The following is a 15,554-nucleotide window of genomic DNA, read 5'->3' as shown; positions in this document are numbered from 1 at the left end:
CGAAATGTGTTTGTCATTCTTGTTTGTTGTGGGTTCACAGTGTGGCGCATATTTGTAACAGTGTTAAACTTGTTTATACGGCCACCCTCAGTGTGACCTGTATGGCTGATGATCAAGTATGCGTTGCATTCACTTATGTGTGTGTGAAAGCCGCATATATTATGTGACTGGGCCGGCACGCTGTTTGTATGGAGGAAAAGCGGACGTGACGACAGGTTGTAGAGGACGCTAAAGGCTGCCTTTAAGGTACGCCCGCAATATTGTTGTCCGGGTGGAAATTGGGAGAAATTCGGGAGAATGGTTGCCCCGGGAGATTGTCGGGAGGGGCACTGAACTTCGGGAAAATCGGGAGGGTTGGCAAGTATGAGAATTTGCGGTGTTACAGCGGCACTGCCGCTGTATTATACCGGCGGGCCAGCTCTAATGTTAATTTGACATCGCCTCAAGGGCCAAATGAAATTATACGGCGGGCCAAATTTGGCCCGCGGGCCAGAGTTTACACCCATGCTTTAAAGCGTCAAGACAGAAAACTTCAAAGCAACATGTCTTGAAAACAGAAACTGCACAGCAACACAAATGAAGAACAAATGGGCAGGAAGTAGAGTCACCAAACTCTGACAAAAATGTAAGGAACCGCCTAAAGGAAATGGGATTTAAATACAGAAAATCTAAACAAAAACCGTCATCAACACCTAAACAAACAAAAAAAACAAGGTTACAATGGGCTAAGTAAAGTCAATCCTCGAGCATTGATGCTTGAATGAAAGTCGTTTTCAGTGATGTCTAGCAAATCTGCATTGGGCAAGGTGATGATGCTGGAACTTTTGTAATACACACATTTCCACAGTCATTGATGATATGGCGCTGCATGTCAGGTAATGGCACTGGGGAGATGCATTACATCTTCAATAAATACACAAGTTTACATTTACATTTTGGACACTTTTCTTATTCCATCAATGGAAAGGATGTTACGGGATGATGACATCATTTTTTCAAGATGATAATGCTTCTTGCCGTAGAGCAAAACCTGTAAAAACTGTCCTTAAAGAAAATACATAAGGTCAATGTCATGGCCTGCAAATAGTCCAATGGAAAATGTGTGGTGGAAATGGAAGAAAACGGACCATGACTAGTCTCCAACCTGCAAAGCTGATCTGACAACAGTAATCAAAGAAAGTTTAAGCAAGATTGATGAAAAGTACTGCAAGCTGTTATAATAGCCAGAGATGGTGCAACAAAGTAGTAGTTAGTTGTGTGTTGGATTGTTTTTTGTTTGTTTGTTTTTCATGATTCCATAATTATATCTCATAATTGAGTTATTTTTACTCTGCCTAATCTAAAAATGTAACTCTTACTAACTACCACAAGTGTTTTTTTTAATCAATTTCTTTTAGTGTTTCTTAAAGCCAGAAAGTTGTCTTTTGAAATTACTGTAATTTTCTGTCATGTCTGCTGTCTCGTTTTTTTTTCTACAAAATTAAATTCAACAAGACTGGTGACTCCATCATTTTGGCCAGGGGTTGTATGTTGTTTGATGACGACTTCATAGACCCCCGTTATCTTCAAATTAACCTCATAACTCCTCTTTTGTTGTTTGAGAACTTGCTAGCAAACTTTGTAAAACATTTTTTTGACGCGGGTCTCTGTGCTGCATCTTCCCAGGTCACTAGAAGGTGTGTGTGAGTGACAGGAAGAAAAGCTCTAACTTGGCGCCCCCTGTTGATTTGCATGTATAATGCCCCACGACCCTAAATACTAGCACTTTTACCATAAAATGTTTTTTTTTACCGTATCAGTGTTTTACGGTAAAATTCTGGCGACTGAGCTGCTTTGATAGATGATATAAGTCAAGTAGATATTTAAGTATTTGTTACATTTTTTTGTACATTCAGTGGAATGTAGGATAATATTTGTTGCATTATTAGACAATATTACGTTTAAAAAGACATGTAACTGCATGCAGGGCATGTGTTTTTTATGTCAAAATGGAAAGAATTAATACATTTAGAAAGAAATGATTACGTACTTTATTGACACACATTATTTACAGGCATAAAATGATCTGGCAAGCTTTCAGTTTGGCACCTGTGCCAAATGGAATAGAATAGAATAAGCTTTTTTGTCAATGAACACTTAGAACAACAGAATGATTCAAATTAGTCAAAGTACAAATATAAAAATTATATTGTTGGGTCAGTGAGATCATTTGATTAGAACTGCATAACTTGATTACTCAGTTTGTCCCTATTTCCCAAATCTGAGTCTTATTAAGCATTCCACCAAAGCTCAGAGGAGAAAGATGCCTTTTGTGCATTAACTCACTCAATTTTTGGGAAATGTAGAAAACAAGAATCAGCTGGGCATTACAAGCTTCTGTAAGGGGGGCCTCACCTGCCATCATGGAAAGAAAAAAAATGTTAAAAGAAAACATTTTTATAAAATTGGTATATGTATCCAGTGATTATACTATAAAGTTATTTTCCATTTAACTTCACCAGTTTTAGATTATTTTTATTTAAAATCGCTGAATTTTCACATTTGCCGTTCAAATACTGAGAAGAGACGGTGCGGTGAACAGCAGCCAGTTGAGGCACGTCACTGCGTTGTGCCTCAACATGGATTGCGGACTCGGCTAACTGCTGGTCTGCTGTGCAGTGAGACCGTATTGCTATATGAACTATATTATACATTTCCATAGTTTAGTTAGCTGAGGTATATAATGTACAGTGTATTTTGTCAACAACTGTATGTGTGTAACGTATTTCTTGTGCTGAGCGATCATAAAACGGCTGCAAAAGACTCACTGGCTGAGGCTCGCAGTAATCCCGCCTCCTGCACCCCCGCCGTAGAATGCACCCCCTGACGGGAGTGTTATATCAACTAAAGCCCACACTTAAACTTTCCACGTGCAAGATTGAATCTATTTAAAAAAGTTATTTCATAAGAAGCCAAAAAGTGCAAAAACAATAATGTTCGTGTTGGAGGAGTTGTGAATGACTGCAGGGCCACAACATTAGGTACACCTGCAGACTGCAGGTGTACCTAATTCACAACTCCTCCAACACGAACATTATTGTTTTTGCACTTTTTGGCTTCTTATTAAATAACTTTTGTAACCTATTTTTATGGACTTTCCTCTTTGTGATGTTAAATTCCTGTTATGCGCTGTTATACAGTATATGCCTTGAGCTCTTATTTTGAAGGCGCTAAGAGCGGAAGTGATGACACGTTGAAGTGGAGCGGAGGTTTTTGAAAGAAGGTAAATAAAGTGGTCCTCATGTAAACTGGAGCCTCCGTGTTTGTTATTTTGTAGTTTCATACAGTATAGGCGACATTTATAAACCCTCGGTTACACTTTTTTAAATAGATTCAATCTTGCACGGGGAAAGTTTAATTGAGGGCTTTAGTTGATATAACACTCCCGTCAGGGGGTGCATTAATCCAGCACAACAGCGGCGCATGGACTTCATTTATAAGTAAAGGTAAGACCATAATAACGTTTTTTTTTATTAAATGTGCTTTTTTGTGTGCTACAGTTTGTATGTGTAAAGTTAAAGTTAAGTTAAAGCACCAATGATTGTCACACACACACTAGGTGTAATGAAATGTGTCCTCTGCATTTGACCCATCCCCTTGATCACCCCCTGGGAGGTGAGGGGAGCAGTGGGCAGCAGCGGCGCAGCGGCCGGGAATAATTTTTGGTGATTTAACCCCCAATTCCAACCCTTGATGCTGAGTGCCAAGTAGGGAAGAATGCTGGTATGAGCTTTTAAACATAACCCGTTAACTGCTGCCAATCAAATGGTGAATAAGATACTCTTTAGGGTTCATATGTTTGTAAATCTGACTGTGATGAAGTCAGTGCCTCACCAGCCATGAACCTCACCACACGTCACTGCTGTGATCATGTTTTGTTTAAGTCATGTTGTTTGGGTTTTGGACACTTAGTTCTTGCTTTTTCACTCTCTTGTTTTGTCACCATAGCAACCATTAGTTTCACCTGTTTCACATTTTGAGTCACGCACCTGTTTTCACTAATCATGTCACTATTATTTAATCGGATAGTTGCCAGGAAGTCAGCCTGGCGACATTACCTCTGCTCACTTCATGCCATGCTACTTCTGATACTGATGCCTGTTCATAGTTATGCTTCTTGCCATGCCACGTAAGTTTAGTTTTTTCATGTCACAGTTAACGAGTTTTGCTTCATGTTCATAGTTTCTGTCTTTGTGCAAGTTTTTGTTTCATTAGCCAAGTTTTTGTACTTCCGCCTTGTGCGCGCCTTTTGTTCCTTTTTTATAGTAATAATAAAATATGTCCTTACCTTCACGCCTTGCCCGCTCCAACTTTCCTTTGCATTCCGGGAAAACAAAACACCCCAGAGTCCACGGTTTGACAATTTTACAGTCAATAATGATAGTTTCTCAGGCAGAAAACAATGCAAAATACATATACATGACAAATGAAATAAATAAATGAATATTTAACGTCACTTTTATCTTTTTTTGAGGATTCTTGTTTTGTTGGAGTGTTAGTGTTCAGTTCAGTTCAGTTGCATCACATATTTCCAGTTGTTTAATTACAGCACGTCCAAAAAGGAGTAGGAAGAAGCAGAGCCAATTTAATCCTACCCCCTTTCATATTATAGCAGTCTTATCCCATTTCTTTGTTCTCTGTTTGTAACAGCACCGTAAATAAATAAATAAATAAATAAATAAATATACCATAAGTAAACAAAAATTAAATACATAAATAATCATTGTCTCTCTCTCTTTTGAAATGGTTCAAGATATTTATGATATTTGTTCTTCTTTGTACTTTGTGAACACTTGTAGTTTGCACAGTCTCTTAAACTGAATCATATTGGTGCTTTGTTTGATTTCTTTGCTTAATCCATTCCATAATTGAATTCCACATACTGATATGCTAGATGAGATCCGCCCGGAGTTCCTTAAGGCTCTGGATGCCGGGGGGGCTGTCTTGGTTGACAAGACTCTGCAGCATCGCGTGGACATCGGGGGCGGTACCTCTGGATTGACAGACCGGGGTGGTGGTTCCTCTCTTTAAGAAGGGAAACCGGAGGGTGAGTTCTAACTATCGTGGGATCACACTCCTCAGCCTTCCCGGTAAGGTCTATTCAGGTGTACTGAAGAGGAGGCTACGCCGGATAGTCGAACCTCGGATTCAGGAGAAACAGTGTGGTTTTCGTCCTGGTCGTGGAACTGTGGACCAGCTCTATACTCTTGGCAGGGTCCTTGAGGGTGCATGGGAGTTTGCCCAACCAGTCTCCATGTGCTTTGTGGACTTGGAGAAGGCATTCGACCGTGTACCTCTGGAAGTCCTGTGGGGAGTGCTCAGAGAGTATGGGGTATCGGACTGTCTGATTGTGGCGGTCCGCTCCCTGTATGATCAGTGTCAGAGCTTGGTCCGCATTGCCGACAGTAAGTCGGACACGTTTCCAGTGAGGGTTGGACTCCGCCAAGGCTGCCCTTTGTCACCGATTCTGTTCATAACTTTTATGGACAGAATTTCTAGGCACAGTCAAGGCGTTGAGGGGATCTGGTTTGGTGGCTGCAGGATTAGGTCTCTGCTTTTTGCAGATGATGTGGTCCTGATGGCTTCATCTGGCCAGGATCTTCAGCTCTCACTGGATCAGTTCGCAGCTGAGTGTGAAGCGACTGGGATGAGAATCAGCACCTCCAAGTCTGAGTCCATGGTTCTCGCCCGGAAAAGGGTGGAATGCCATCTCCGGGTTGCGGAGGAGACCCTGCCCCAAGTGGAGGAGTTCAAGTACCTCGGAGTCTTGTTGACGAGTGAGGGAAGAGTGGATCGTGAGATCGACAGGCGGATCGGTGCGGCGTCTTCAGTAATGCGGTGAAGAAGGAGCTGAGCCGGAAGGCAAAGCTTTCAATTTACCGGTCGATCTACGTTCCCATCCTCACCTATGGTCATCAGCTTTGGGTTATGACCGAAAGGACAAGATCACGGGTACAAGTGGCCGAAATTAGTTTCCTCCGCCGAGTGGCGGGGCTCTCCCTTAGAGATAGGGTGAGAAGCTCTGCCATCCGGGAGGAACTCAAAGTAAAGCCGCTGTTCCTCCACATCGAGAGGAGCCAGATGAGGTGGTTCGGTCATCTGGTCAGGATGCCACCCGAACGCCTCCATAGGGAGGTGTTTAGGGCACGTCCGACCGGTAGGAGGCCACAGGGAAGACCCAGGACACGCTGGGAAGACTATGTCTCCCGGCTGGCCTGGGAACGCCTCGGGATCCCCCGGGAAGAGCTGGAAGAAGTGGCTGGGGAGAGGGAAGTCTGGGCTTCCCTGCTTAGGCTGCTGCCCCCGCGACCCGACCTCAGATAAGCGGAAGAAGATGGATGGATGGATGGATGGATACTGATATGCTAAAGGTTTTAAGTGTTGTACCCTCATGCAAATATTTTAAATTAGATTTTCCTCTAAGGTTATATCAGATATATACCAGATCTTTGGTGTCTTTGACAACTACGACTCTTGCTTCTGGACCCGATTTTGCAGTTTGCGCTCCAAGTTCCCTGAATTTTCCCTTGTTTCCTCAAGTCGCGTGCTTTCTTGGCGATTTCAGCATGGCCTTTAGTGAGGTTCTCATTCATGTGCACATTTGTACCCTTCAGCTTTTTTCCCTGTGTCAGCAATGCCATTTTGGATGTCCTCTTAGCAAGCTTCACAATGATAATTGGTGTTTCTCACCTTCTATATCAAAGTGCTGGCACTCGCAACTTTCTATGGCCTAATGGTGGCTTATTTTGCAGTTGTATCCAATAAAAAAAGCACTGAGACTGAGTCACCAACGCGCAATATTTGGCCGTACGATAACCGAGACGGGTTGGAAAGTCGGGCCAGAATTTTGGTAAACATTTTGGTTGAAAACCGAATCATACAAAAAGTGTGGCATACGAAAACCAAGGTACCACTATAGATACTTTTAATTAATCAATGTATACAAAACCCAAAGCCAGTGAAGTTAGCACATTGTGTAAATGGTAAATAAAAACAGAATACAATGATTTGCAAATCTTTTTCAACCTATATTTAATTGAATACACTGCAAAGACAAGATACTTAACGTTCGAACTGAAAAACGTTGTTATTTTTTGCAAATATTAGCTAATTTGGAATTTAATGCCTGCAACATGTTTCAAAAAAGCTGGCACAAGTGGCAAAAAGACTGAGAAAGTTGCTTATCAAACACTTATTTGGAACATCCCAAAGGCGAACAGGCTAATTGGGAACTCCCTCCCCTCTGTTGGCAAGTCTCGAGATGGATGTTTTAATATGTATATGTGCTTTGCTATGAAGGTTTTTTTCTCCCTCCAGACTGGGCCCCCTTAGGAGCCCAGTCTAGATTGTATTTTTTTACTCATCCTCCCCCAGCGTTTACTTTTTTCCCATCTTTTACGGTTCGCCTTGTGGCGACCCGTCAGTGTTCCTGTTGTGTAACCCAGTACACTGTTTGTTTGTCTAATCTTTAACAGGTTTGTGCTGAATACAAAGTTTCGTTGTACTTGTGCAATGACAATAAATACCTACCTACCTACCTACACAGGGCCTGATCGAAAAAGGTTTGCTGTATTAAAACATGTGCAAACTTGAAACCACACATAAAGCTGATCTGCTAAGTTTGTGCGCTGAGGATTGCGTCTTTTAAAGAGAGAAATAGAGATCGCAATCCATTCAGCATGTCTGTCTTCATGTATCTGTCAAATATATGCTGATTATTAGAATGCACACAATACTGGGAGGAGAAGATTTGAATACATTTGATTTAGTACACACTATATGTTTTATCAAGGCAAAAAGTGTTCTGCAGCCGCTGTTTTGCATCTTTATTTAGCACGTTTGGAATGTTCATGCAAACTGGCACAGCTAGATCAGTTATTATTTTATATGTAAGTAGTAAAACCTTAAAATCGCATCTTAAGTGCACAGGAAGCCAGTGCAGGTGAGCCAGTATAGGCGTAATGTGAACAAACGTTCTTGTTCTTGTCAAAAGTCTAGCAGCCGCATTTTGTACCAACTGTAATTGTTTAATGCTTGACATAGGGCAGGGGTCGGCAACCCGCTCTCTTTAGCGCCGCCCTAGTGGCTCTCTTGAGCTTTTTCAAACATGTATGAAAAATGGAAAAAGATGAGGGGAAATTTTTTGTTTGTTTGTTTTAATATGGTTTTCGTAGGAGGACAAACATGACGCAAACCTCCCTAATTGTTATAAAGCACACCGTTTATATTAAACATGCCTCACTGATTCGAGTATTTGGCGAGCGCCGTTTTGTCCTACTAATTTTGGCGGTCCTTGAACTCACTGTAGTTTGTTTACATATATAACTTTCTCCGACTTTCTAGGACATGTTTTATGCCAATTCTTTTTCTGTCTCGATTTGTCCACCAAACTTTTAACGTTGTGCATGAATGCACAAAGGTGAGTTTTGTTGATGTTATTGACTTGTGTGGAGTGCTAATCAGACATATTTGGTCACTGCATGACTGCAAGCTAATCGATGCTAACATGCTATTTAGGCTAGCTATATGTACATATTGCATCATTATGCCTCGTTTGTAGGTATATTTGAGGTCATTTAGTTTCCTTTAAGTCATCTTAATTCAATTTTTATCTCATGACACACTATCTGTATGTAATATGGCTTTGAATTTTTTGCGGCTCCAGACAGATTTGTTTTTGTATTTTTGGTCCAATATGGCTCTTTCAACATTTTGGGTTGAGGACCCCTGACATAGGGAGACCCGAAAATAATACGTTACAGTAATCGAGACGAGAAATAACGAACGCATGAGTAATAATCTCACCGTCGTTAGTGGACAAAATGAATCAATTTTTAGCGATATTACGGAGATGAAAGAAGGCCGTTTTAGTAACAGTCCTAATGTGTGACTCAAACGAGAGAGTTGGCTCGAACATAATACCCAGATTCTTTACCGAGTCGCTTTGTGTAATTGTTGGGTTGTCAAATGTTAAGGTGGTATTATTAAAAAAATGTCGGTGTCTAGCAGGACCGATAATCGGCATTTCTGTTTTCTTAACGTTGAATTGCAAAAAGTTGCTGGACATCCATTGTTTAATTTCATTAAGACACACCTCCAGGTGACTACAATCTGGCGTGTTGGTCAGCTTTAGGGGCATGTAGAGTTGGGTGTCATCAGCATAACAGTGAAAGCTAACACCGTATTTGCGTATGATGTCACCTAGCGGCAGCATGTAGATGCTGAAGAGTGCAGGGCCAACAACCGAATCCTGGGGAACTCTGCACGTTACCTTAACATACTCCAAGGTCACATTGTTATGGGAGACGCACTGCATCCTGTCAGTAAGATAGGCGTTAAACCAAGACAAGGCTAAGTCTGACATACCAATACGTGTTTTGATACGCTCTAATAAAATATTATGATCGATGGTATCGAAAGCAGCAGATCAAGAAGCAGCAACATAGATGACGTTAGCAATAGATCATTAGTCATTTTTGCGAGGGCTGCCTCCGTAGAGTGATTTACCCTGAAACCGGACTGAAAGGGTTCACAGAGATTGTTAGACGCTAAGTGTTCATTTAGCTGCTGTGCAACAATTTTTTCGAGGATTTTTGAAATAAAGGGAAGGTGGGACACCGGCCGAAATTACTCTGCTCTAACTGGTGGACACGGTCAACCTATCCATGAGAACGGTGCACGAAGTGCAGGGAGCCATGCTCATATTGTTTCTTTCACAGAGTCGAGTTCTTGCTCTCTTCGGAGAAGTAGCAGCGGCGTGACGGAGCAGATGCCTTCAGGGCGTAGTTGCTTTCGACCGCGACAAGCTTAGCTTCATTAGCTTAGCAGCTAGCTAGGTTGTTTATTTCACCGAGTCTAGTTCCTGCTGTCTTCGGAGCAATTGATGAATTGATTGATTAATTCAGATTTTTATTAGTAGATTGCACAGTACAGTACATATTCCGTACAATTGACCACTAAATGGTAACACCCGAATAAGTTTTTCAACTTGTTTAAGTCGGGGTCCACGTTAATCAATTCATGGTATAAATATATACTATCAGCATAATACAGTCATCACACAAGTTAATCATCAGAGTATAAACATTGAATTATTTACATTATTTACAATCCGGGGGGTAGATTGTGGAGGAGGTTGGGGCTGGGGGGTTAGGTTTGGTTGATATCAGCACTTCAGTCATCATCTGAGAAATGGACATTGAAACAGTGTAGGTCTGACTTCGTAGGATGTATACAGCAAGCAGTAAACATAGTGAGCTCAGAAAGCATAAGAACAAGTATATACATTTGATTATTTACAATCTGGGGAGGTGGGATGTGGTGGGAGGAGGGCATACTTGCCAACCTTGAGACCTCCAATTTTGGGGGGTGGGAGCGGGGGGCGTGGTTGGGGCGGGGGCCTGGTTGCGGCGGGGGCCTGGTTGGGGGCGTGGTTAAGAGGGGAGGAGTATATTTACAGCTAGAATTCACCAAGTCAAGTATTTCATATATATATATATATATATATATATATATATATATATATATATATATATATATATATATCCCCGCGACCCCGAAGGGAATAAGCGGTAGAAAATGGATGGATGGATATATATATATATATATATATATATATATATATATATATATATATATATATATATATATATATATATATATATATATATATATATATATATATATAAAATAAATAATTGACTTTCAGTGAATTCTAGCTATAAATATATATTTATTTTATTTTATATATATATATATAAATAAATAAATGATAAATGGGTTGTACTTGTATAGCGCTTTTCTACCTTCAAGGTACTCAAAACGCTTTGACACTACTTCCACATTTACCCATTCACACACACATTCACACACTGATGGAGGGAGCTGCCATGCAAGGCGCTAACCAGCACCCATCAGGAGCAAGGGTGAAGTGTCTTGCTCAGGACACAACGGACATGACGAGGTTGGTACTAGGTGGGGATTGAACCAGGGACCCTCGGGTTGCGCACGGCCACTCTTCATTTATTTACACATATACACACTCATAACACTCATCTACTCATTGTTGAGTTAAGGGTTGAATTGTCCATCCTTGTTCTATTCTCTGTCACTATTTTTCTAACCATGCTGAACAGCCTCTCTGATGATGCATTGCTGTGTGGCACGCACAAAAGTGCTTTCATCAAATGCACTAGATGGCAGTATTGTCCTGTTTAAGAGTGTCACAACATTGCTGTTTACAGCAGACGAACTGCTTTACTGTAGACGTTGTTTATATTGTGGGAAAGCGGACTCAGGTCCGCATGGAGCTGGAGGGGGCGTGGCCTCCAGCTCCGCCTGAATTTCGGGAGATTTTCGGGAGAGGCGCTGAATTTCGGGAGTCTCCCGGAAAATCCGGGAGGGTTGGCAAGTATGGAGGAGGGTGTTAGTCTAGGGTTGTAGCTGCCCGGAGGTGTTCTTTTAGTGCGGTTTTGAAGGAGGATAGAGATGCACTTTCTTTTACACCTGTTGAGAGTGCATTCCATATTGATGTGGCATAGAAGGAGAATGAGTTAAGACCTTTGTTAGATCGGAATCTGGGTTTAACATGGTTTGTGGAGCTCACCTTGGTGTTCTGGTTATGGCGGTCATTTATGTTATGCAAGTAGTTTGACATGTACTTCGGTATCAGGGAGGTGTAGCGGATTTTATAGACAAGGCTCAGTGCAAGTTGTTTTACTCTGTCCTCCACCATGAGCCAGCCCACTTTGGAGAAGTGGGTAGGAGTGAGGTGTGATCTGGGGTGGAGGTCTAAAAGTAACCTGACTAGCTTGTTCTGGGATGTTTGGAGTCTAGATTTGAGGGTTTTGGAGGTGCTAGGGTACCAGGAGGTGCATGCGTAATCCAAAAAGAGTTGAATGAGAGTTCCCGCTAGAATCTTCATGGTGCTTTTGTTGACCAGAGAGGAGATTCTGTAGAGAAATCTTGTTTGTTGGTTGACCTTTTTGATTACCTTGGTTGCCATTTTATCACAGGAAAGATTAGCCTCTAGAATGAAACCTAGGTAGGTGACCTCATCTTTCCTGGTGATAACAATGTCACCCACTTTTATAGTGAAGTCACTGACTTTCTTAAGGTTGATTTGGGACCCAAATAGGATGGATTCCGTTTTACCCAAGTGTATGGATAGTTTATTGTCAGCGACCCAGGTGCTAATTCTACACAGTTCGGCACTGAGGATTTTTTCCACCTGTGACTTGTCCTTGCCGGATACCAGCAGGGCCGAGTCATCCGCAAACAGGAACAATTCACAGTCGCATGCTGATGACATGTCGATTACGTATATTAGGAACAGTAAAGGGTTGCAGCAGCGTGAGGGAGCAGACGGCTTCGGAGCGTAGTTGCTTTGAGCCACGACTAGCTTAAGTTTGTTAGCTTAGCAGCTAGCTAGCTGAGAGAGGGGCGGTGAGACAGAGAGTGAGTGCTTTGCAAGTTTGATAAGACTACTAAATATGTTTGAGAAGGATTAAAGAAAGCTATTAAGGTAGTTCTTAGCTTTTTTGTGTCACATACATACACATATACTTCTTAAGAGTATAAAATTCCACTCCATCCCATTTCAAAAAAACATATTTTATGATCGCTTCTATATTTGCCTCTAAACCTTTCAAATATGCCCAAATCTGCACTGATTCAGGTAAATAAACACTAGCCTAATGGGACTCTAGGTCACATGATTGCAATCCAGCTATTGGTTAATAACATGGCCATCATCTTGCAAAACTTTGAAGGTAAACAGGTGGGACTTTGCAATTAATTGCCCTGAGGACAGCGTGGCGCAGGTTGGGAGAGTAGCCATGCCAGCAACCTGAGGGTTCCTGGTTCAATCCCCATCTTCTACCAACCTCGTCACGTCCGTTGTGTCCTTGAGCAAGACACTTCACCTTTGCTCCTGATGGGTCGTGGTTAGGGCCTTATATGGCAGCTGCCGCCATCAGTGTGTAAATGTGTGTGTGAATGGGTGAATGTGGAAATACTGTCAAAGCGCTTTGAGTACCTTGAAGGTAGAAAAGCGCTATACAAGGATAACCCATTTTACCATTTTTTTTTACCATATTAGTCATTGACCATTTGTCTAATGATGATAAAACGTAGAGGATATCTGTATTGCATGCATGCTCGTATGTCTTCTAAAGCAATTTGAACAAAAACCAAAGGGGGCGCTATTCATATGGAAAAATGACCCCCCCCCCCCCCCCCCCATTGGGATTGAATGTCTTTTTTTAACTTTGGAAATCTTGAGTCCTTATGTAAGACTCGTCCCATCAGCCTATTGTAAAAAATCATTTGCTGCACTCTCTTGACTTTACCCAAAGTTAGTTTTTTAACAGTGTATATGATTTATGAACACATTACAGCGCCATCATTGATGACATCACAAGGACATTGGAGGCAATAACGTGGTGTGCGCACAGGGACTGTATCCATCCTGGTGCTGTTATTAAACATGACAGCCACATTTGCCAGAGTTCAGAATAGCACAGGACAAGTCCACTTATAACAAAGTTACCACTAACACAAGGACGAACAGCGTGACAAAACTGTCTTTGTCCATCCAGGTGGGACTCATCTCATTGTTTCTCTTTAAGGATGCTTTGTTTGCTCTCTCTCTCTCTCTCTCTCTCTCTCTCTCTCTCTCTCTCTCTCTCTCTCTCTCTCTCTCTCTCTCTCTCAATGGGGTGCATATTTCATGCTGCCTCTGTAATTTCAGCTTTGTGCTAAGGTGTAATGCACTCCACTTGCCAGGGGAAGGTCATCCGGAGAGCGAGAGAAATTGATGTAGCGTAAAAATCCACTAACGCAGTGCTTTCTTCTAAAGCCCGCTAGTAAGAGATGACTATGATCACTGGGGAAATGAGCCAGCTGTCAGCAAGGGAGGTTCTGCTCATTCATCCAATCCCACAATTTGGCAGCGGCACACGATCAATGCACCCAAGTAATCACTTTACCTACACCTCAAGTGCTTTTAAAAGACGAGACAGGACTGCATTTTAAATCATTTAAATAGCATTACAAATTTTGTTGTATCATATCTATCTTTTTGGGGATGTACATTCGACTCCAAGTCCTCTATTGACTATGAAACAGCGTTAATTTTAGTAAATTCCATAAAAACCGAAGTTGTCTTGATACCACTTTTATTATGGTTATTACAATTTCCATAGAACGTAATGAATTAAGACTGCATAACTTCGCATATGAAGATGCATTTCAATAAATATGAATATGGTGCATAACATTATTTCACAATCAAAATCAAAGATCATCAGGACTCCTCTTCCTCCTATCCAGGAAATCTGTCAGATTCAAACACTGATGACATCTATTAAACAGACGAGAAGCAAGGAATCATGCAGAGACAGAGTTAAATTTGGCTCAATTGAGGGGACACGTATTTTGGGCTGTACTCTAGTTACAGATCCAAACTTCGCTCTAAAGTCTCGCCCACGTGCTTCCTCTATTTATTTGGGAGGTCCCTGGTTACATCACTGAAGCTGTCGCTGAGGGAAGGGGGTAATCTCGACAGCTCCAGTTAGACACAATATATGATTATACAAGAAATGCAAATGTGTTGACATTGGTGATATCGCCTTGTCTCTGCTCTGTCTGCATCACGGCGGTGTTCGGCCTTGGCAGTCAGGAGGCCGTTCCTGGACACAGACACTGATACGAGACTGGCTTGCAATCTTTTGCATTGCCAGCTTTGCACAGACAAAGAAAAATACCACTTCAGCACAATTGATAATAACTATAGCAACGGCCCTTAAGCATAAGAGTTGTGTGATAATATATACATAATTATTCTGAATAAAAAGCTGCTGCCTGACCAGGGCTCAGAAAACCTGTAGAGACTCCTCCCACGCCCACCAAGGACTGTTTTCACTACTGGACTCTAGAAAGAGGATCTGCAGCCTCTGTAGCAGAACCTCCAGGTTCTGTAACAGCTTCTTCCCTCAGGCCATCAGACTCTGAACGCATCAAAATAATTCCCTCAATTCCCCCCCAAAAACGAATTAACTTGCTGGAATATAAAGACAATATAACCTACATCCATAAACGTGGATGCATATGAAAAAGTGCAATATATTTATCTGTACAGTAATCTATTTATTTATATCTGCACATTATTGCTCTTTTATCCTGCACTACCATGAGCTAATGCAACACAATTTCGTTCTTATCTGCACTGTAAAGTTCAAATTTGAATGACAATAAAAGGAAGTCTAAATCTAAGTCTAATTCAGACTAAGAGACAAATTAAAGGAGAACTGCATTTTATTTGGAATTTTCCTATCGTTCACAATATGACCAAAACATGTGATTTGACTATTAACCAAATAGTAGTGATATTGTTATTATAAGCGCTAACGCAGACAAGCTATTTATAGCAGCGCCGTGATCACCTACTCAGTGGCCTAGTGGTTAGAGTGTCCGCCCTGAGATCGGTAGGTTGTGAGTTCAAACCCCGGCCGAGT

At 41.6% G+C, this 15,554-nt stretch overlaps 1 protein-coding gene across 1 annotated transcript in view; it reads left to right on the top strand.

Moving 5' to 3' along the window:
- Window positions 1–15,554, top strand: part of abhd3 (abhydrolase domain containing 3, phospholipase) — a 51,223-nt gene that overhangs the window by 4,498 nt on the left and 31,171 nt on the right. The gene's annotated exons all lie outside the window — the stretch shown is intronic.

This window comes from Nerophis lumbriciformis, linkage group LG19 (assembly GCF_033978685.3).
Source record: "Nerophis lumbriciformis linkage group LG19, RoL_Nlum_v2.1, whole genome shotgun sequence".
In the NCBI taxonomy this organism is placed as follows: Eukaryota; Metazoa; Chordata; class Actinopteri; order Syngnathiformes; family Syngnathidae; genus Nerophis; species Nerophis lumbriciformis.
This window is presented reverse-complemented; position numbering and strand designations above follow the sequence as displayed.